This window comes from Chelonia mydas, chromosome 9 (assembly GCF_015237465.2).
Source record: "Chelonia mydas isolate rCheMyd1 chromosome 9, rCheMyd1.pri.v2, whole genome shotgun sequence".
Lineage (NCBI taxonomy): Eukaryota > Metazoa > Chordata > Testudines > Cheloniidae > Chelonia > Chelonia mydas.
The window spans coordinates 33,538,605-33,562,139 of record NC_057855.1 but is presented as its reverse complement, the minus strand read 5'-3'; positions in this window follow the sequence as shown (position 1 = coordinate 33,562,139).

Genomic DNA, 23,535 nt, shown 5'->3' with positions numbered 1-23,535 from the left:
GAGAAAGAGCGAGAGAGAGAGAGAGAGAGAGTTGATGTGTGTGTGTGTGTGCGTGTATTTACTTTCTGAAACAACAAAAGTTTAGGTAAGAAAGGGGAAAAAAAACCCAAAAGCCAATGGTTTTAGAAAACAGTTGTGGTTTACAGTATCCCTTAAAACAGGGATGGGCAAACATTTTGACCTGAGGGCCACATCTGGGAATAGAAATTGTATGGCGGGCCAAGACTGCTCACAAAATTGGGGTTGGGGTGCAGGAAGGGGTGAGAGCTCTGGTTGGGGGTGCGGGCTCCGGGGTGGGGCCAGAAATGAGGCGTTCAGGGTGCGGGAGGGGGCTCCAGGCTGGGGTGGGGGAGTGGGGTGCGGGGGGGTGAGGGCTCCAGCTGGGGATACAGCCTCTGGAGTGGGCCTGGGGATGAGGAGTTTGGGGTGTAGGAGGGTGCTCTGGGCTGGGACCAAGGGGTTCAGAGGGTGGGAGGGGGATCAGGGCTGGGGCAGGGGTGCAGGTTCTGGCTGGGGGTGCAGGCTCTGGGGTGGGGCTGGGGAGGAGAGGTTTGGGGTGTAGGAGGGTGCTCTGGGCTGGGATTGAGGGGTTTGGAAAGCAGGAGAGGGATCAGGGCTGGGGCAGGGGGTTGGGGTGCAGGGAGAGGTTCAGGGGTGCAGGCTCCAGGTGGAGCCTTACCTCAAACAGCTCCCGGAAGCAGCGGCATGTCCCTTCTCCAGCTCCTACGTGGAGTTCCCGGCCAATGGGAGCTGCGGGGGTGGCGCTTGGGGTGGAGGCAGCATGCAGAGCGAAGCTCCCTGGCTGCCCCTACGTGTAGGAGCTGGACGAGACCATGCTGCTGCTTCTGGGAGCTGCGTGGAGCGGCCCCCAACCCTGCTCCCCGGCTGGAACGCTGGAGCAGGGCAAGTCCCAGACCCCACTCTCCAGCGGGAGCTCGAGGGCCAGATTAAAACAGCTGGTGGGCCAGATTCGGCCCGCAGGCCATAGTTTGCCCACCCTTGCCTTCAAAGCAAATCACTTTAGACACTTACATCTAGTGAAAAGTAGAACAGTGTAGGAGGATATTGACTTTTTTGGATGGTTTTGACCCTGCAGTTCTAACGTACTTGTGGGCAAGTTGTGGTGGAATTATTAGCCTTGCATGCATTAGCCCTCAGCTGTGTTTAGCTGGTAATATAGCCTATAATGCAGAATCATTTCTAGGGCTTCATTAATGCACTTAGGCATTCAGCATGGAATCTGGTATCATCATTTCCAAGTAGTATATGGAAGTGCATCAGCTGAGCAGCAAAAGTGGGACTTTGACCCTCTGTTCACTATGTCTACCAATACATTAGAACTCTGTTCCCAAGGCAGTAGAACTGCTCAGTTCTTTAGGCAATACTTTTCTGAGGTTAGATTTCAAGCCATTCTTCCACACGTGAATCAATGCCATAATTTGTGTACAGGCCTTTTTGGGCCATATCCTGAGCAAAGAGCAAAGCCTGTATATCTCAAACAGGTAACAGGTAGAAAGGGTGTCAGTGACCTTTTCTTATCTCCTACAATTGTATATCTCGTATAATTAAACCAATTAAAGTGGCAAAACACTGCAGACTTTATTTTCAATGTTCCCTTTTCTTTATATCCTGAAGAAGCTTATCAAAAGGGTCTTTCCTATTTGGTTCATATGCAGCAGAAACCACATAATAGCATGGTGAGATTCCAGGGAGAGGCTGGCAATACCATGGCTGTTGTACATATAATTAGTTGCATTTATTAGATGCTGCTGTTACATATTATATTGAGAACTTTCTTCATCATTAATAAATATGACATTATTAAAACAAAAACAAAGAAGATACTTAAAATGAGGTAGTGCAAAGAGAACCTTTCATCCTGGTTTGAAATTTGTTCACTCTCGTCTAGGTTAAATATTGGAGAAGAAGCTTATAGAAGCCTGTAGGTATTTCCAAGCAGAATTGTTGAACCTGAAAAAGCCCTGGTGAAATTAAACCTAAGCTGATGTTATTGGCCAGATTCTGATACCCTAACTCCCCAATGAGTAAGGGTTTCAAAAATTTTCCCTGATTCACTTTGTGAACCTAACTGACAGGTGTGTGTGGCTTTTAAAAGGTGGCAAAATTCTGAATTCTCTTGTCCTACTTTTCATTATTTTACTTTCATAATTTTCCACCATTTTCATGCAAAGAACTGTGACACAATTTTCTCTACAAAGATTCTCTCAAACTTCGGTGTTAAATGCTAGAAGAGAAAGAAGGATTATATTCAATCAGCCACATTTTAGCCTCTTGTTCCTTTTCTGGGCTCAGACTTCCACCTTGTATTTGAGATCCATCATGTTGACTAAGTAATGGAAAGGTTCTGTAGCTGCTCTGAATTGTTTTTATGATTTTGTCTATTTGGAGCTCCAGTTCTTTGTTCATAAAATCAAGCCAGATTTCCACTCAGATTGCCACAGTAGTGTCACCAGCCTGTAATCTGTCAATTTCCTTCAAAATCTCTTTTGATTGCCTTTATAAAGTTAGTGCTTCTATGAAGTGTGCTATGTTGTGAAAAATGTGTGCTGTGTTTTGATCTAAAATTCTCCTTGTGTCCAGTGCAAGTTTCAACACACGGTGCATATGGCAGTTGGGTGCAGATGGAGACAGACCATCTCCTAAGAGTTTCAGAGAGTGACATTGGGAAGATCAGATGTCTCCCCTGCATTATTCAGTCAAAAAATTCTGAGCTTGATGCGGGTAGTAGAAGATTACTGAAAGACCACCAGGTGCTTTAGGACTGCATATAGTGGTATTTTCTCAGCAATATCATGCTGAACACATATCGATCAGAAGAGTAGGATTATTGTTATTCTTAATATGATAATCTGCTAATGTTCTAACAAGCCAAATTTAATTTTTGAACTACTGAACTCATTGTAATAAGCACCATGTACACTTCAATGGTTTTAAAAATATGCAAAGATAGTTAAGTGCTAAATACCATGGACCAAATTCTGCCTGCCATACTCTCAAACTCAAAGGAGGTACAGCAGTATAAATAAGCCTACAACGTTGGCCCACTCAATATTTATTGTAGTAAAAGAACAGTCTTTGGTTCTTGATATTTCAAATGGTAGATAAACCACCATGGGTCAGATTGTGTGCTCTTCAGGTTGGGAACTGTCTCTTATATTTGTACAGGACCTTGTGCAATGGGGCTTCAGTCTTTGTTGAAGCCCCTAGGCGCTACTGTAATGTCACTAACAGCAACCACAACTGATTAGCATTGATGAAGGTATCATAAAGTGTCTACCTGTTGGATAAATGTGACAGTTACAGCGATAGAAGGTAATCAGTCAGTCTGGGGTGTGACTAGAGATAGATGAACCTCATTGGGTATGTCTACACAGCAATTAAACACCTGCAGCTGGCCTGTGTCAGTTGATTTAGGCTCACAGGACTTGGGATATGGGGCTGTAAAATTGTGATTTAGTCATTCGGGCTCAAGCTGGAGCCCGGGTTCTGGGATCCTCCCACCCTTACGGGGTTTCAGAGCTTGGGCTCCAGCCTGAGCCCAAATGTTTACACCACAATTTTATAGCCCTACAGCCCAAGCCCCATGAGCCCGAGTCAGCTGACATGGGCCAGCCGCAGGCGTTTAATTGTCATGTAGACATACCCACTGGGGCCAGAAGTATAGACAAGCATCAAAAAATTCAGATGTTTATTCAAATGTTATCTGAACATCTCCACCTTTCTTGTTTGTGAGCCTCATCCTGAGCTTACTGAAGTCAATGGAAAGGCTCACATTGACTTCAATGGCCTTTGGATGAGGGCTCATGAACCTACATTAGTCCCCTCGTGCCCATTTCACTCTGTGACATCAGGAAACACTTTCTAATCATGAGAGAGTTTGCAATAGCTTTTCAAAAGACTTAGTGGCTGATCCATCACATAAGCAATTTAAAGCTAGACAGGACATTTAAAGTGTGGAAAATTCTGAAATATAAGTGTAAAATATTACTGTGGTGTATCATGTTCATTCACTCTCCTTATCTGACATTGGAAGGGTGTGCAGTGGCAATATGCAACACAAAAGAGCAGCCTTTTTCTCAGGACCTTTTCTTTGGTGACTTATGGTGACCAGATGTCCAGCTTTCAACCGGAATACCCAGTCAAAAAGGGACCCTGGCAGCTCCAGTCAGCACTGCCGACCGGGCCGTTAAAAGTCCGGTCGGTGGTGCTGCAGCGCTAAGTCAGGCTAGTCCCTACGTGTCCTGGCTGTCACTGCACTGCACCCCAAAAGCAGCAAGCAGGTCCAGCTCCTAGGCGGAGGGGCCATGGGGCTCCATGCACACCCCCTGTCCCAAACACCGGCTTCCGGCCAATGGGAGCTGGGGGTGGTGGTGCCTGCGGGTGAGAGGGGCACGTAGAGCCTCCTGAGCCCCCGCCTAGAACCCGGACCTGGTGTCTACTTCCAGGGCGCGTGGAGCACGATGCCAGGACAGGCAGGCAGCCTGCCTTAGCTCCCCGCTGCGCCGCTGACTGGAAGCCCTCCCAAGGTAAGTTCATGCCCCAACCCCGAGGCCCAACCCCCTGCCCCAGCCCTGAACCCCCCCAAACCCAGAGCACCCTCCTGCACCCCAAACCCTTCATCTCCAGCCCCACCCGAGCCCCCTCCCACACCCTGCACCCCTCATCCCTGACCCCCTGGCCCCACCAGAGTCTTCACCTCCTCCTGCACCCCAACCCCCTGCCTCAACCCGCAGCCCCCTCCTGTACTCCTAATCCCTCAGCCCCACCCCCCCAGGCTGGAGATCCCTCCTGCACCCCAAACCCCTCATCCCCAGCCCCACCCCAGAGCCCGCATCTCCAGTTAGAACCCTCACCCTCTACCACACCCCAACCCTCTGCCCCAGCCCACTGAAAGTGAGTGAGGGTGGAGGAGGGTGAGCAAAGATGGAAGGGGGATGGAGTGAGTGGTGAGTGGGGCCTCTGAGAAGGGATGGGACAGGGGCGGGGCCTCGGGGAAGGGGCGGGGAAGGGGTGTTCAGTTTTGTGCAGTTAGAAAGTTGGCAACCCTATCCAAGTGCAACCTATCCTCTTACCGGAACATTAGTTGCCAGTATGCCTTTCAGGGAATTGGCCCTTTAAGACTGTCAGAGACCAGAAGCTGCAGCCTCAAGTGGCCATTTTACCACTGATTGCAGACTTTCTCTCTTCCAGTTGATGAGTACTCTTAGCTCCAGTTTTGTTTTTTCCTTTGTATTCCTGAGGAGATGGTACAGTCACACAAATAGTGTGCCGTGCAAAATGTAAATTAATTTGCACTGCAAGTTAAGTTAGAAGAAAATGCTGAAGCTTCATTTACAAACTAACAATTCATCGCCAGCAACAGCCAGTAAAAACTAAAGATGGCACAAAGCCTAACATCCAAATCCACTTCTAAGCCATCTGCAAATCTGGTAGGGGCTGCCTTTACTGTCTGATTCAGAGGCAGTCAAAGATGGCTGACATGTCACAGGATGATGCTTGCAAGATTTCTACTAGTGGGAGCCAACATCTCATGAAAACAGCACTGCTGTTAAAATTCAGCACTGCTTTTTTGAACTGAAGGGGTTTGTGGATCCTCAATGCCTTGTTAACAGGGCTGGTAGTGGACCCCATATGGGAGAACCTCAGCTTTCTCTAGACAAAACAGTAAACCCCTAACCATTTTTCTGGTGGTGAAGGTAATCTTGAAATGCAAACGGATTGATGGTGCAAAAAGAAGCAAACATTTGGGCTTTACCTCTGCAGCAGGAGGCTGGTGGGACCAAAATATTTTGGGGGTGGGAGGGAAGGTGTAAAAAAGAATCATCTTGCTTAACCCTCTTCAAAATCTTCAGGCCTGTTGAGTGCACAAAATTGTGGTTCTGATGGAATTATTCATGGTTTTATGGCTCATCCTGAACTGCTAGACTCCAGCAAACTCCACAACACCAGCCCAGAGAGTCTCACTCCAGTTTAAAGGTGGACTCCTACACCACTCACCTCCATGCCTCTGGAAAATACCCAGCACAGTCCATAGCAGAGCAAACGTCCCCTGTGCTTCCCTGGTATATATACTCATTCATGAGATGGCCAACTAGGTGAGCAATTAGTGCCAGTTGTGGTGATGGTGGTTATTGTGCTGTGGCCACTTTACTGAAAGCACCAAATACATTTCACAGTGATCACAAAACAGCCATCACATGATAACTTGTGGTTGCTGCTGCTCAAATTAATGTAATTTTAAGTATAGTTATTAATCCACAGTGAATGTTGTTCACTCTTTTTAATGTGACAGTATAATGGATGCTGCTCAAACTAAAGGGGAATAGATATTATTGAAATTAATCTGTATCTGATAACCGTCCAATGTACATTTCATGTGATTCAGCTTACAAAAATGAAAGATTGTGCATTAGGTTTTGTACTTGTATTTTTGAATATTTGAGTATGCAGGCCTCTGGGTATTGCTCGGGAACACTTCTAATCAACCAGAGACAATACATTACTGGACGCTTTTGGTGATGTGTGGTTTTTACATGGATATCCATAAATTATACAGTTGACCTAATATCTGTGGATATTGAAAGGCATGATTTCAGCTTGCATGTGTAAAATAAATCAGTGATTTTTTTCAGTCTCAAGTGTATCACAGAGAGGAAAAGAAATGAGTTAATGTATAATTCACACATTATGACCAAGAATGAAATTTCTAGGTTTAATATTATGAGTGGCTCTAAATCAAACCCACGCATTCTGATGATTGGTAATTTTTTTGTCCATTGTTTTTGTCATTGGATGTATACACAATAATTAATGGGCAATGGTGAATTATGAGGTTATTAGTGGGTTATGTGATATAATAAATCATGGAAATTAAGTGATTTATTTCAGAGTAGCAGCCGTGTTAGTCTGTATCCACAAAAAGAAAAGGAGTACTTGTGGCAACTTAGAGACTAGCCAATTTATTTGAGCATAAGCTTTCGTGAGCTACAGGTAAATTTGTTAGTCTCTGAGGTGCCACAAGTACTCCTTTTCTTTCTTTAAGTGATTTATGTTACTGAAAACCTCAGACGTATAAGAACTTGTTCTAAATTTTCATATTTTCATTTTACTTAATATAAAGGTTCGGGCTACAAATTAAACCAGAGGGAAGGTTCCTTTTAGTCCTCTTCTCAGCTATCCATCTGTGAGTTGTTGGTTGCTATATATTCGTTTTTTTACCAACATCTGTGCAGATGATAAGAAGAGCAGCAATTTATTTATGTGATTTAATTTGAAGGTTATTTTGCATACAGCTTCTAACTGTGAGATATATGGAATATTGTGGAATTTTGTCCATGCCTCCTCCTTGGATTTCCTTCTTTTCCCTGTTCTTTTGAGTCCTTTTCCCCTATTCTTGAGCTCTTCCTTTTCTCCATGTATCTCCCAATTGTCCACTGCTTTGTTTGTCTGTGCATACGTATATAGCAAAATAACTAGATTCACTGGGAATAAGGGCTATCTACCACCTAATCTATTGTACCGATAGTTTAGATATTGTGTTCAAATCATTTTTAATCTAAGTGCATTTCCAGCCCTTAATAGGTCTAGTCTTCCTCCTCCTCATCATCATCGTCATCATCACTTTTCTGCCTTTCTCCATTTTCCTGATAATCTGTATCAAAGAATAGGGCCATGTTTTCAATAGAACGTGTACTTTTGTGCACATCTGACATCCAAGCCACACATCTTTATGGACCTATAAATCCAGGTTTATGTGTACACATTTCAAAAAATCTGGCCCAATTATTTACATGCCAATGATGTGTATTTTTTTTAGACTGATGGTCAAGTTCAAAGATGTGAAAAGCTGTAGAGTATCCACCTGTCATTCAAGGTGGCACTGTTGTGTATCCCCATACACTCACACTCTTGGGGTTCAAGTGGTCAGCTAAATATGCTATATTTTTTTTCTTTTACTGGGAAGGCCTTGTCACTTAGAATCCCTACAAATCCCCTTCTCTCACATCAGATAATGGAGTTTTATTTTAGCTACCTGACCACAACGTCACCTCTTACTTACCAGACTCCTTACTCATTCAGAGAGAGGAGTGCCAACTACTAAGGCCCCAGTCCTGCAAACATTTAAGCACACAAATAATTGTATTCCTGTGAGTAATCCCATTGATTTCACTGAGGTGACTGATGTGTAAAGTAAAACCCATACCACTATATTATTTGTTCTGAATAATGAAGGAAGAAGTAAAGAACTTTAAAAGTAAATAGCTTTTGGGTTAGATTCTGCCATCCATATTCACATTGAGTAGTATCTTATTTCCATTGAAATGAGGGGAACTGCTTGAATAGTCTTACTCGGAGTGAATAAGAGTATCAGAATTTTGCCTCTAATATCTGCTCTGTAAAATGTGTCTTTAAGTACTACATATTCCTTTCAAAGCAGACCCTTTCAATGGGTCTATGCAAGGAGTGAACTACTCGTCAACACAAGTATCAGAATCTGGCCTTCATTGAATAACATAATGCCTTAGTTGTCCTTTTCCAGACTTACCTAAGATATTGATCCCTTGCTGGAAATGTGTTTTATCTTATTAATTTTGGCAAAAGCAATCCAGGTATCATATCTACAGTAACATCTTAACACTTAAAAGCAGTGCCTTAATAAAATGAAGACCATTGCTTTTTATAAAATGTGAGCAGCATTCACTTCCCCACCATGATTTTATGTCATTGAGATAGATGTATTGTTAATAAGAAAATGCCTGCAAGTCAGTCAGAAAACCAAAGCTCCTGGTCTTTTCAATAAAGCACAGGTTCTTGTACTATTAAACTTCAGAGTGTTGGAAATCTCCCACACTGAGTCTCTGACTGTGTTCAGTTAGAAACCAAAGAATACAGGATGCTCCCTCACCCATACATTTCACTGTATGACACCAGCGTGATTGGAGTTAAGCTTGACACTAGATACTGTATATGCCAAGCCAGGGCCGGCTCTACAGTTTTTGCCGCCCCAAGCAGTGAAAAAAAACTGCCACCGCGGATGGCAAAAGGAAGAATCTGCCGCTGAATTGCCGCCATGGCGAGCAGGACAGAGAAGCTGCCGCCGAATTGCCACCGCCAGAGGAACTGCCACCCCTTTCAAACTGCCGCTCCAAGCACCTGCTTGGAACGCTGGAGGCAGCCCTGTGCCAAGCCACTTGAGAGAGAAAAAAATCAAATCTAGTAAAAGAGAAAGGGTTTATTAAGCAAGTCATATTATAGCTAAGGCCCTGGTCTCTCATGCGCCACTTCACCTCCTGTCCAATGGGGTCTGCTGATATCGGGATCATTGCAGTCATATAGATTTCCTGTTTTTCAAGGAGATGTTTACAAAGATTATTTTTGTGTGGTGCAGAAGAAACCGTACAATTGTATACAATGTAAACCCAGAAGTGAAGCCTTTATGTCACACTTTTTTCACCCAAGGATCTCAGAGCACGTTTACAAACATGACTTAAGCACTGTCGGACTAACAGTACCTGATGAGAAGTATCCATATACCTACGTTGCAAATGGATAACCAAGCAACAGAGTAACAAAGTGATTTACCTAAATGGGTGGAGTTGTTAGGATAGTTGGGACTAGAACACAGAACCCTGTTCCCTGCTCTGAATACTAGATACATTTAGGCTAGAAGTCCACATAATTTTACTGCCTACATCTTCTGTTGCCTCTTTGGCCCAAATGCTTAACCAGTATTCAGGAACTTGCAGGGTTGTTTCTGTTAGGATGAGAAATGTATCTTACAAGTAAGTTATGTTCTTTGATGTAATCTTTTTTATTTACAAAAGTAATAGACAAAGTCCTGTTTCCCTGAACACAGTAGAAACAAATAACAGCAGGCAATTAGTTTCCTCGCTCAAAAATCTGAACATCTGCCACTCCAGCAAGCTCTGTGCCAAAAGCTCACTCTCTCTGCTTCTTCTCGGGACTCACAGCTCACAACTTCTGCAAAGCTTTCTGCCTCTAAACACACACAGGCTTCAAAACCAATATCCTAGCACCCAGGCTTGCAATCAGGGAGCCCCCTCAAGCCACTCAACATAGCTCTGACCTGCCATGAGCCTTGGGCAGTCCCTCCATTGTTTATGCTGTCTCTGCTATATAAACGGGTTTAATTGCTCCTTGAATTGGATCTGAAAGAATGATTGGTACACACACTGACTTTAACAAGATCTGTTATTGTTTTTGGATTAAAGACTCACCTGATCACAGCTATAAGCACCATTCAACATAGCATTTCATTCCCATGAATGAATCAGTGCCTTAGAAACTAGACTGAAACAACCACACTCATTTCACATAGTGGAACAAATTCTGCATTAAGTTTCAATGGGAGTTATGTCTATGCAACTAAGAGCAGAATTTAGCCCTTTTACTTTTCATTAATACAGTGAGGAGGACTATAGGTATACATATGAATAAATAAATACTGAAAGGATACACAGCCTCTAGATTTGGAGCTTTAATTCACAAACACACTAATTGAAAGCTTTCAGAGTAACAGCCGTGTTAGTCTGTATTCGCAAAAAGAAAAGGAGTACTTGTGGCACCTTAGAGACTAACCAATTTATTTGAGCTTAAGCTTTCGTGAGTTACAGCTTAAGCTCAAATAAATTGGTTAGTCTCTAAGATGCCACAAGTACTCCTTTTCTTTTAATTGAAAGCTAAAATTATCCTTTTTCATTGTGCTTCTTCAAAGATAAAGTAGTGGATAATATGGATTTAGCTCCACCTTGAGGATTCACTTGTAATGTTTATTATTTAAAAATTATTTCAGGTGTGAAAAATAGAGATCAGTGAGAATGGCTTGCATGCAAGAAGGGTGTTTTGATGCTGGATGCATCGTTGGATGGTTCCTCTTTACAGAACCTTTGAGCAGATTGCAGTAAGAGTGGGTTTTGTACACCCCGAATCTTGCTTTGGCTTTTGGGTCAGTGGGACTGAGCAGGATGCTAATTAGCATTAGGGGAGGGGATTCATTTTTTTCAACATTTTTCTGGTTGGTTGTTTTGTGGGTTTGGTTTTGTTTGTTTTTTCCAAAATAAAAATTGTGTAGAAAATTGGACCAGCTCCACTCAATATGAGTAAGGGCTTCAGAAAATGACCCCAGATAAAACCCAGTTGAACCATTATGTTTGTCTATTTTGAGCTGGGAAAAAATGGATAAATACATTATAATTAAGCCCTTTCATTTTCAGTTTAAACCGATTTTTACCAAAAAAAATCCTGGGTTTTACAAAAAGTATTTGTTTTTTTCCAATTTTCACTCTACTTTTATATCATTCAAATATATAAAAATAACTTGTTTTATTAGGAAAATACAATACTTTGCATGAGATATGTACTATGATAATACATTAGTCTGTGTGTATATGCAAAGCTGCCTGTTGAAGTAAGGCTATGTGTTAATTTAGAAAATACACCCAATAAACAAACAGGCACGAGTTCAAGCTCCAAAGTGCGTGCGCATTTGAATGTACTTATGAATCTCATGCCCACCACGTACACATTTCAAGATGTTAGTAGATAACGGTTTAAATATCTGACACACTAAAATGGGAAGAAAACAAAAATCTGTATCAAAATACATTTCGGAACACAAAGAAGTATTTGAAAGTTTAAAAAAAAACAAAAACAGGAGAAAAGGATGAAGTTGAATGTATGTGCTGCAAATGGGTTGGCCCAATTATTAAATGTAAATATTTATAGGCTAATAGTTCTTAGTCTACAACAGTAAACTGCTTATTCAAATGCAAAGTTATATTTGGGAATTTGAGATATATTGTTTTCTTAAACTCAGAGGTGACATTGTGTTTTGAGCTCTCTTTTAGCTCTGCAGCAAACCACATTGAATTCCATTCAATACTGAATACTTTTTTCCCCTGTCCTTCCGTCCACCAAAATAAACCCCGATATTTACCCAAAAAATTATTAATAGTTTTTTCCATCAATTGTCACCTGTATTTTGTTGTAGTAGTAATAAACACTGATAAATTCCCAGGAAAAATTAAATAAAAACCAAAAATGAAGGGCCCTAATTATAATCAATAGGCCAAAAGTCTCTAAATGAACAATACTGGCACATCCAATCCCACACAGACAAACTACTCCCACAGCCTGCTGTAAGTTAAGAGATCTTATGCTTCACCTCCTACCTTCCCTCCTCCTACCTCAGAGTACCCCAGCAGCTCAGCCAGTCTCCTGGTCATCTCCCAATCATCCCTCTCCATCCAGGGCAAGCCTATGAAAACTGGTGGCTTGCACAGCAGAAAATCATCAAATTTAGGCTTCAGTGAAGTGGAAGTGAGATAAATCTTAGTACAACAGCTAGGGAAACAAATGGAAAACCATCCCAACAGATCCAACATACAATGTGGATTACAGTCTCTTTCCTAGTATGCAATTGTGAGAAATACACCATTGGCTTTATTCCTACCAGTCTAAGGAGAATGGCACTTCACTGTCCCTGAGCTGCCCCATTAGAGAGAAAGTGGGTATATCCTGAATTCCAGGATCTTTAAAAGTCTGGGAGGTTTTGGCCCTCCCTCTGAAGTATATCTAGGGAACAGATCTCTTCACTGGTGCCCCTTGTGGAACAGGAGGGGAACAATGAGGATCACCCAGTCTCAGTAGGGGTCACCCAATAAGGAGCACCACTTGAAGACATCTAAGGTAAATATTGGGTGTTCTGTGGCATGTTTAGTAGAGGGGGTGCAAGAGAAGCTGTCTGCCTATAAAACCACAACAATGCACTCTGCAACATACACTGTGCTTTGATCAGGCTCCCACTGTGACATTCTATACCTTGGGGGAGCGTACTGTAACCCCCATATTCCTCATTTTCATATAATTATGATCTTATATATAAAGCATGCCTTGTAAGGTATCAGGGGAAAGGTTATGATCTGCTGAAAGTCATTTCTCTATCCTTATATGTATATCATTAATGTATATGAAGTTATGAGAATTGTGTTGTATGGTGGTCACTAAAACATGCATTGAAGTTGGGGAATCAGCCAGATATTAGCTCCCCAGAGGCAACAGCAAGGAAAGTAACCAACGTCCGGGCAGGGTGTCAAACAACCCATCAACAGCTATTGTCCAGTAAGGGAGCTACAATGCAATGACTCACCTGCATGAGGCCACACCAGAGGATTTGCTCAACCTTGCTTGGAGAGACTCAGCAATGCCCCCCAGACATGCCTGGACTTGTGTTCCCCAAGCACATGGACTGAGGGTATAAAACAGACAGAGTGGACACATACTGGGCCCTTCTCCTGCCCCAACCTTCGCTGCAAGCAACTAAGACACTGAGAAGAAGACAAGACTCCAACAGAGGAGATTGGCCCAGGTTTAAGGAACAAGCCTGTATATTAAGGACTGCAATATCCAGTGAGGTGAGAAAAACTGCTTAATCTAGGTGTTGCCCAGTCTAATAGGGTTGAGAGTTTAGACTGCATGCTTATATTTTATTTTATTTTAGTAACCACTCTGACCTTTTGCCTATCAATTAATATCTCTTAAAATCTATCTTTGTAGCTAATAAATTTGTTTCTTTATTCTACCTGAAGCAGTGCATTTGGTTTGAAGAGTGTCAGAGAGTCCCTTTGGGATAACAAGCCTGTTACATATCAATTTCTTTGTTAAATTGACAAACTCATATAAGCTTGCAGTGTCCAGTGGGCATAACTGGAGACTGCAAGACGGAGATTCCTAGGGTTGTGTCTGGGACCGGAGATATTGGCTAGTGTCATTCAGTTGCACAATCCAAGGAGCAGCTTACATGCCAGACGCTGTGTGTGAACAGCCAGGAGTGGGGGTTCTCACAGCAGAGCAGGGTAAGGCTGGTTCCCAGACTCAAGGATTGGAGTGACCTAGCAGATCACAGGTCCAGATAACACCAGAGGGGAACATCACACCCAGCCATTTCAAATCCATGAAAGAAGCTGTTGCCATTTAACTGCAGAGTGATTTCTTAATCTACTGTGCCACTATGTGGGCTGATGTAAAAATACATGTCTTAGAGTAGGGCAGTAGCATAGCATAAAGCATTCTGCTCATAGCTCCATTCCAGCTAGACCCATAGTTCAGTTACTAATGTCACACCAAACATGTCAACTCCATCCAGACCAGTGCATATATTTCATTAACATAGTGCAATTATCTCTCCAAGAGGAGCCGCGGACATTTTAATTGACCTTCTTAGCTTTTATGTGTGACAAACGAGCAGAGCTAAGTAAAGCCAGCTCTTTAACAGAAATTTCTCCATTTGATGCTCATGTATTGAAGATTTTTGTTTGAATATGCACGTTAGCTACTAGGTGTGATGCTGCGAGCTAACAAAGCTTGTGCTCTGCAGTGAAATAACAAAAAGGAGACATTTGAGGCTCTGGAAATTTGATTTCCTGACTGAGAGGGTTTCACACTTGGGTGCCTTTCCTGGGCTGTGAAAGATGATGGATTTTGATGTTTATCCTCATGATTATTTTTTAAGTGCGACCAAGTAGCAATTGTGGGACAAATGCAGCCATGGTGTAACTTCATTGACCTCAGTAGAGTTATCCAGGGAATACATTTGGCCCATTAGAATATATTAGTCTATTTAGGCAATCTGAAACACTCCCCCAAATACTTTAAACTCAGCAATTTATTTCAAAAACTCACTTTTGTGACTAACTGTAAATTAAGGTGCCACAAGTACTCCTTTTCTTTTTGCGAATACAGACTAACACGGCTGCTACTCTGAAACCTATACATTAATATGTTTTTCCCAGCTTGCATACATAATGAAAGACTGTGTGAATTTCTCTGGCATTGCTATAATTTTCTCATTATAGCTTCTCTGCCCCCAAATGAAAAATGAGCAGGCATATAGGAAAATCTAGTCCAAACCACAGAGAGTTTGCATTTCCAGGCACCAATCCTGCAATTGATATTGTGTGGGCAGACTGCTGCACCCATGTGGTCCCCCTCTGATTTTAAGGGGCTTTGCACCAATGCATTGGTTCAACCATATGCTATGTGACCATCGCTTATTAGCACCATAGTGAAACTACAGTCCATCGGTGATCTTCCTGAAAACACCATCCTGGCCACTATGGATGTAGAAGCCCCCTACACCAACATTCCACACAAAGATGGACTACAAGCTGTCAGGAACAGTATCCCTAATAATGTCACAGCAAACCTGGTAGCTGAACTTTGTGACTTTCTCCTCACCCATAACTATTTCACATTTGGGGACAACGTATACCTTCAAATCAGCGGTACTGCTATGGGTACCCGCATGGCCCCACAGTATGCCAACATTTTTATGGTGACTTAGAACAATGCTTCCTCAGCTCTCGTCCCCTAATGCCCCTACTCTACTTGCGCTACATTGATGACATCTTCATCATCTGGACCCATGGAAAAGAAGTCCTTGAGGAATTCCACCATGATTTCAACAATTTCCATCCCACCATCAACCTCAGCCTGGTCCAGTCCACCCAAGAGATCCAATTCCTGGACACAATGGTGCTAATAAGCAATGGTCACATAAATACCACCCTATACCAGAAACCTACTGACCACTATTCCTACCTACATGCCTCCAGCTTTCATCCAGACCACATCACACGATCCATTGTCTACAGCCAAGCTCTACGATACAACCGTATTTGCTCCAACCCCTCAGACAGAGACAAACACCTACAAGATCTCTATCAAGTGTTCTTACAACTACAATACCCACCTGCTGAAGTGAAGAAACAGATTGACAGAGTCAGAAGAGTACCCAGAAGTCATCTACTACAGGACAGGCCCAACAAAGAAAATAACAGAACGCCACTAGCCATCACCTTCAGCCCCCAACTAAAACCTCTCCAACGCATCATCAAGGATCTACAACCTATCCTGAAGGATGACCCATCTCTCTCACAGATCTTGGGAGACAGGCCAGTCCTTGCTTACAGACGGCCCCCAAACCTGAAGCAAATACTCACCAGCAACCACACACTACACAACAGAACCACTAACCCAGGAACCTATCCTTGCAACAAAGCCCGTTGCCAACTGTGTCCACATATCTATTCAGGGGACACCATCATAGGGCCTAATCACATCAGCCACTCTATCGGAGGCTCGTTCACCTGCACATCTACCAATGTGATATATGCCGTCATGTGCCAGCAATGCCCCTCTGCCATGTACATTCGTCAAACTGGACAGTCTCTACGTAAAAGAATAAATGGACACAAATCAGACGTCAAGAATTATAACATTCAAAAACCAGTTGGAGAACACTTCAATCTCTCTGGTCACTCGATTACAGACCTAAAAGTTGCAATTCTTCAACAAAAAAACTTCAAAAACAGACTCCAAATGAGAGACTGCTGAATTGGAATTAATTTGCAAACTGGATATAATTAACTTAGGCTTGAATAGAGACTGGGAGTTGATGGGTCATTACACAAAGTAAAACTATTTCTCCATGTTTATTCCCCCTCACCCTCCACTGTTCCTCAGTCATTCTTGTCAACTGCTGGAAATGGCCAACCTTGATTATCACTACAAAAGGTTTCTCCCCGCCCCGCCCCCGCTCTCCTGCTGGTAATAGCTCACCTTAAGTGATCACTCTCGTTACAGTGTGTATGGTAACACCCATTGTTTCATGTTCTCTATGTATATAAATCTCTCCACTGTATTTTCCACTGAATGCATCCGATGAAGTGAGCTGTAGCTCACGAAAGCTTATGCTCAAATAAATTTGTTTGTCTCTAAGGTGCCACAAGTACTCCTTTTCTTTTTGCGGATACAGACTAACACGGCTGCTACTCTGAAACCAGGATTATGACTGGCACCCATCTTGTTAGTTCCAATTAGAGGAGGTTTTCTCTCATGTAAAAGTGTCCCTATCTGCTCTCCAGCCTCATCAGTTTTATTTTTTAATTATAAATGGAAGTTTTAAAAAAATTACTAATAAGCTACAAAAGAGATTTCTAGGAGTGATATGAATGATTGCAGTGATATCATCTTTGATGAGATTACAAGTTTGATTGATAAAGGTAATAGTGTTGATGTAATGTACGTAGACTTCTGTGATCTATTCAACTGGGTTACTGCATGACATTTTGATTAAAAAATTAGAATGGTATAAAATTAACATGGCACACATTAAATGGATTAAAAGCTGACTAATTGATAGGTCTCAAAATGTAATTGTAAATGGGGAATCATCATCGAACAGGTGAGTTTCTAGTAGGGCCCCCAGGGATTGGCTCTTGGTCCTACGCTATTTAACATTTGAATTAATGATAATATAAAAGAAAAAAACATAAAATGATCACAGATAAAGTCTGCAGATGACACAAAAATTGGGGGTGTGGTAAATAATGAGGAGGACAGGTCACTGATTCAGACTTGTCTGGATCACTTGGTAAACTGGGCTCAAGCAAACAATATGTGTTTTAGTACTGCTAAATGTAAATCTATAGATCTAGGAACAAACAACGTAGGGTGTACTACAGGATTGGAGGCTCTATCCTGGGAAGGAGTGATTCTGAAAAAGATTTGGTGGTCCTGGTGAATAATCAGCTGACCTTGAGCCCCAGGGTGATTCTGTGGCAAAAAGGGGTAATGTTTCGGATGAGCTATTACCAGCAGGAGAGTGAGTTTGTCATGCACCCGATGAAGTGAGCTGTAGCTCACGAAAGCTCATAAATTGGTTAGTCTCGAAGGTGCCACAAGTCCTCCTTTTCTTTTTGTGATCCTTCAATGAATAAGCAGTCTTGGAGTCTCTTTTCTGCCCCTGTAGCCATTTCCCCTTAGCTTTGACTGGTCCTGCACTCAACAGGTCCCCTATTTGTCCCTTTTTATTTCCTCTGTTTGTGTTTTTAAACCCCTGCTCTGACACCTCTTTGTCCCCTTCTAGAGATTTTTCTACTTCTTAACACCCTAGCTCTCTGCACACAAGCTGGAGAAAACTGGTTTCACCTAGGCTGCCGCCATCCCATTGCTGTGTTTAGGCAAGATCTTTTCAGGTGTTGATGGTCTCTCACAGCCATCCTATTCAGAGACAGACAGGTGACCATCCCTGTCTCCTTAGCACAAACAGTATGAGCCAACAATACAGTATAGATAATTGTAAGAATTTAAACATACAGAGAGTTCATTGTCTCAAACATAATTCATAATCTGTACATAGACAGATTCCCCAAATCATGTCACCCCCCACAAGCTAAAATGTATTTGGTGAATAGCTGCCAAGAACTATGGAGCAGATTCTGATACCCCTACCCATTTTGGGAAGCACCTTGCTCCATGAGTAGCTTCACTGACTTCAGTGACTGGTACTGTTCAGAATGACTAAGGTTATTGGACTCCAGAGCAGAGGCCACTGCAGAAATCAGGGTCAGTTTGTGAACAATTCACAAATATAAAATAGAGCTAAATTCATTGGACAGATTATTCACAATGAATAATTCAACAGCTCTAGCTACAAATTTACTACATGAGAATGGTGCAAGTGGAATTCCCAACAGGGGGATTCTATAAGAACTGAGAGAATTTCCTTTACAAAAGATTTGTTCTTGTAGTTATTTTCAGTTTGGGATCTGACTGATCTCTCAGCAGAATCTTGCAGTGAGGAACAAAACCCTTCCCTTTGTAGCAGACATCAGTATAATTCAAGCTGTCTGCCAGAAATTAAATCCACTACTTTAGTAACAGGTGGTGAAGCTTTATTTTTTAAGTCAGTTATGTCATGAGTCAGAAGGACTGTTTGTACAGCACTGTGAAAGTCTCAGATCAGGAGAGATTCAGTTTGATGGCACTTGGGCCCAGAAGAGAGGCTGTTAGATGTGTGAATCCTGTAATTCTCTTTAGACTAGTTAAGGGAGGACTCAGGGGACAAGGATGTGGGAGGGAATCACTAGGGGATTATGTGGGGGAGGAGAGATAAGAAGGTCCTATTGGAGAGTATCAGGGAGGGATGAGTGGCTAATGTGATGCTGTTGAAAGGCAGGATAGTGCAGTGGTTAGGATGCTCGCCTGGGACTTTGGCATAGGTGCTGGAACTAGAGGTGCTGGGGGTTCTGCCACATCCCATGGCTCAAAGTTGTAATAACCCAAATACAGTAAAAGCTGTATTATCCAGCATTTTGGGGAGATGGGGGGTGCCAGTAAATGAAAAATGCCAGTTAACTAAGAGGGAGGGAGTTTGGGTGCGGGAGGGGGCTCGGGGCAGCAGGTTGGGGCATGGGAGAGGGTGTGGGGTACCTGATTTGGAGGATGCTCACCTTGCATGGCTCCCCAGAAGCAGAGGCCTGTCCCAGCTGCTCCTAACCCGCACCCAAACTCCCTCCCAGAGCCTGCACGCCACACCCCCTCCCACGCCCCAACTCCCTGCCTGCCCCGCACCAACCAGACTGTAAACCGGAATTTCAATGAAGATCAGAAATGCTGGTTTATAGAGCTTTTCTGTTGGTGAAGTGCCAGATAAAACAGCTTTTACTGTACATGGTTTCTGCATTCAGCACCCCCAGTATAAGAATTGTTCCAGCACCACTGGACTTGGGAGACTTGGGTTAAATTTCCTGCTCTGTCACAGACTGCCTGTGTGACCTTGGGCAAGTGACTTAGTCTCTCTTTGCCTCAGTTGTCTATGTCTAAATAGGGATAACAACACTTACCTACCTCATAGGGGTCTTGTGAGGATAAATGCATTAAAGAATCTGAGCCCTTGCATACTATGGCAAAGGGGACCATATAAGTACTGAAGATAGATATTGGAGGGGAGGTTTCCCTTTGTAGCAAAAAGAGCTACAATCCGTAAATATTTCACATGGACTGTTCCATGACAGTTTGATACAGACTGTATAGATCCACCCCACTGCAGTGGAAAATCCAAAAGGAATTTGTTGCCTGGACAAGCTATCATCCCTTCCCAACTCCCCCAGGTCCAATCTGGAGTGGGAGGAAAGGAGTTTAAAGCTACCATCACTGTACTCAACAGATGAACTCTTCGTGATTATCCACCCCACCCCCACCCTGCATCTCTCATCTTCCATCCAGACCCCACTCCTCACCCATCTCTTAGGAGAAAGCGCCTGTCACTTCCTCTCTTCCCAACTACTTTGTCCATAGTTGGATTAAGGAGTGTGAGGTTCTCCACACCCGATTTACTTTCCTGAAGGACCAACCTCTTCTCTTCAAGTAGATCCTTCTGCTATGGCAGGCCCCAACCTCAGGTGATGATGTGAGAACTAGGGCTGGCTAGAGAAAGAAAATTCCATTTCATGAAAAACATCAAGATTTCGCCATTTGGTTCCATTTCACATTGAGATGAAACTGAGACCCTTCCAAAAATTTTGTGAAAAAAAACAGACACACCTCAGAATTGCTTAGGTTCATGAAACATCAGTTTTGATGAACTTCTCCCATATCCCAGGGGAGTGCCCAAACTACCAGACTATTTGACTACTCTAGGATTCAGCTTTCTCAGAATCTCCCGTTGGAGCTATACCATTTTATATAAATAATTAAATATTCCTTGAGACAGAGAGAGAGAGAGACAATCAGACAGGCTTTATGAGCACTCACCTGGGATGGGGGAGATGTCGTCAAAACTGATACGTTTCGATAAAAATTTATGGTTTCGATTAAATGTTTTGTCAAAAAAATTCCAAGCCAACTCTAGCAAGAACCTGTGTTAGTTGGGGCTGGGGATTTTACCTACAAAAATAACATGGGGAGTTCAGTCAGAGACCCCCAGAAAGCTAAAAAATAACAACATAAATTATGGGCCTGATTTTGCCCCTTTTACACCAACACAAAGTATGGTTATAGATAACTTCATTGAAGTCAGTGAAAACATGTGTGTATGTCTGTCTGTCTGCTGTCACACATGCCGGAAGGTGTTTCCTAGAAGGAGTTAAAATGCTATATGGAAAGCAAAGATACCTGACAAGCTGACTTACTAAGAGCCTGGATAAGTGAGTTCATTTTGTCCCAGCACTGTGGATATCAGCATAATTAGATCAGGCAATAGACAACGTTTACAGAATTGGTGTCACTGATCTTGGCTAAATGAAAAAGCTTTGTGGACCATGGCTACACATTTATCTTTCAGCAACCTCTGGTTAATTATCCTAAAATGTCTCACCTGTGTCAATTCTTTGATTACATAAGGTAAAGATAATTATTTGTAATTCTTCACATCTTTATTTTTAACAGCCAGTTTCTGTTAATTAGCTCTGAGCATGAGCTAAAATGCATTTAAAAGGGTCTGGAAATGTACACATGAGATATTATTTAAACCTTTGCTACAGCAAAGTTCAGATCTAATTTGAAGCCTTACAAGATCTGAAACATCTCTTAGAAATTTAATAGTGAGCTGGTACAAAGCTTAAAATTCTCCTCTAAAAATTCTACTAGGATAGTCACTCTTTTGTTTATGCTATCAGGATTAAATAGACTGTTTCATATACTGTATAGCTTATGAGGGCTTTATATTTTCTAAACAATAAAATATCATGTGGAATGAAATGTATAGTCGTATGTGTGATATAGAGTATAAAATTTGACTTTATTAATTTGTCAACTTTGAGAGCTAATTCAAATTTATTCTGTGAGTGAGAAGTAATTTATTGACTACAGGACTGTAACTCATTGCAATAAAAAGGCATGTGCAATATTGCAATATTATGAATGTGCGTAAAGAGATGATTACAACAGCATATTTGAAGTAGCAGCTACTGGTTTTGAAGTCATATCTTAAAAATCACTTTAAGCCCAAAAGTACATGATGAGTTATTTCTGAGAGGAAGTTCTTTAATTATCATCTCTTTACATGGCAATAAAGAGAATATCACTGGTAATTCTATTTTAGAGTTCTTTGCCATTTCAAAGGGTCTTATTTCCTCAAAATTTGAACTATCAAAAATTGTTAATTTTAGTGCTCAAGACTGTCATTTACCTTGAGGCTAACTGCCTGGAATTCTTCCAGTGAGGCACAGGTTCATCCTCCTTCCCTCACCATTGAGCCAATCTTAGAAGTGCCACACACAGAGTTACCAACATGAGGGCCCTGTACTGCCACCTTGCTACCCATTCCCACTCCAGCTCCACTGGAGGTACACCACCAAGGACTCCCACACTGTGAGCCTCCCTCGCACCCCCCTTCAGGGGACATTCCATAGGGTGGAGGCATTGCCACAGAAAAGCTAATACACCTTGAGCTGTACTAATTTTTCAAAGTATTTTCCATGAGGCTTGGGGTGGAGCTGGTGATGGCTGTGGCTACAATCCACCCAAACCCACTCCCCATTCTTTATTCTCAGCCCCACCCCCCTTCCCACTCAGGGTTCCCTGGGTCTGTGGAGAGTCTGTCTAAGGCCAAGGGTGGTGCTGTGGAGACACAAAACATCCGCCTCCTTCTGAACATGCAGAATGAGTCCCCACTATGTAGGCAACTATTAGGACAATGTTGCCCCATGCCTCAGATGTGGATCAGATCTCAAGCAGTTTATCACATGACCTGACACACAAAGCAAAACAGGGAATGCTGAACAAATGGATCAGAGCCTCCAGCATCTCTTGCCATTATTCCAAGTGGGGAAAAAGGTTACCTGACTCCCTCCCTTTCAGCAGCCAGCATGGAGGAGATAGTCTCTGATGGAACTGTAAAGACCTACAATATACTTGTCACACAATGTGTTGATGTTTCACTGGAATGTTTGCACCACAGTATTGCTCCAATTCATACTGATCTCATCTCAGGAGAACACAGTGCCATAACTCAGATACCATCATGAACTGTAATTCTGAAACTGTAAAGCTTCCTGTGATGTCATCTGTTGATTCAGTTGCTCCTCAGCTCTGCAAGGGCCTGATCCAAAGCCCAACAAAGTCAATGGAAAGACCATCATTGATTTCAATGAGCTTTGGGTAAGGATTGCTAGATTGACTACCGTTAACTGAGTTTCTGAGTGCAAGGACTGAAGGTAGCAGGAAAGATAACCTCCATGGGCAATGTGTTACGACAATGTGTTGCCCAGTAATTCAATAGTTGTTACTTTGGATAGACTGTTTATCTGACCATTTTATAAAAGGGGAGGAAACTGAATTATTTGGGGGAAATTCTATGTTCTGTGTTATCCAGGTCAGACTAGATAGGCACAATGGTCCCTTCCGGCCTTAGAATCTATGAATCCATGACATTGGTGTTACAGCTGTTCTCTTCTTTGCCAGTTCATGTTGTTTATGTTCATTCGTGTTCAGGATGTTTCTTTAAGAATGGCTTCAGACAAAATGAATACATTGTGAGCAGATGAGCTGTCTTGGATTTATGTCACAATCCATCTGCCTGTTATAAACAAGCTGCCTGCTTCATGCAGTTTCCTCCTCATTAGGTAGGCAGTAATACTGACTGCATTGCATTTAGCTTCCTCATTGCATTTGACCTTCTATAGTTTTATTCCACACAAAATATTTTGGAAC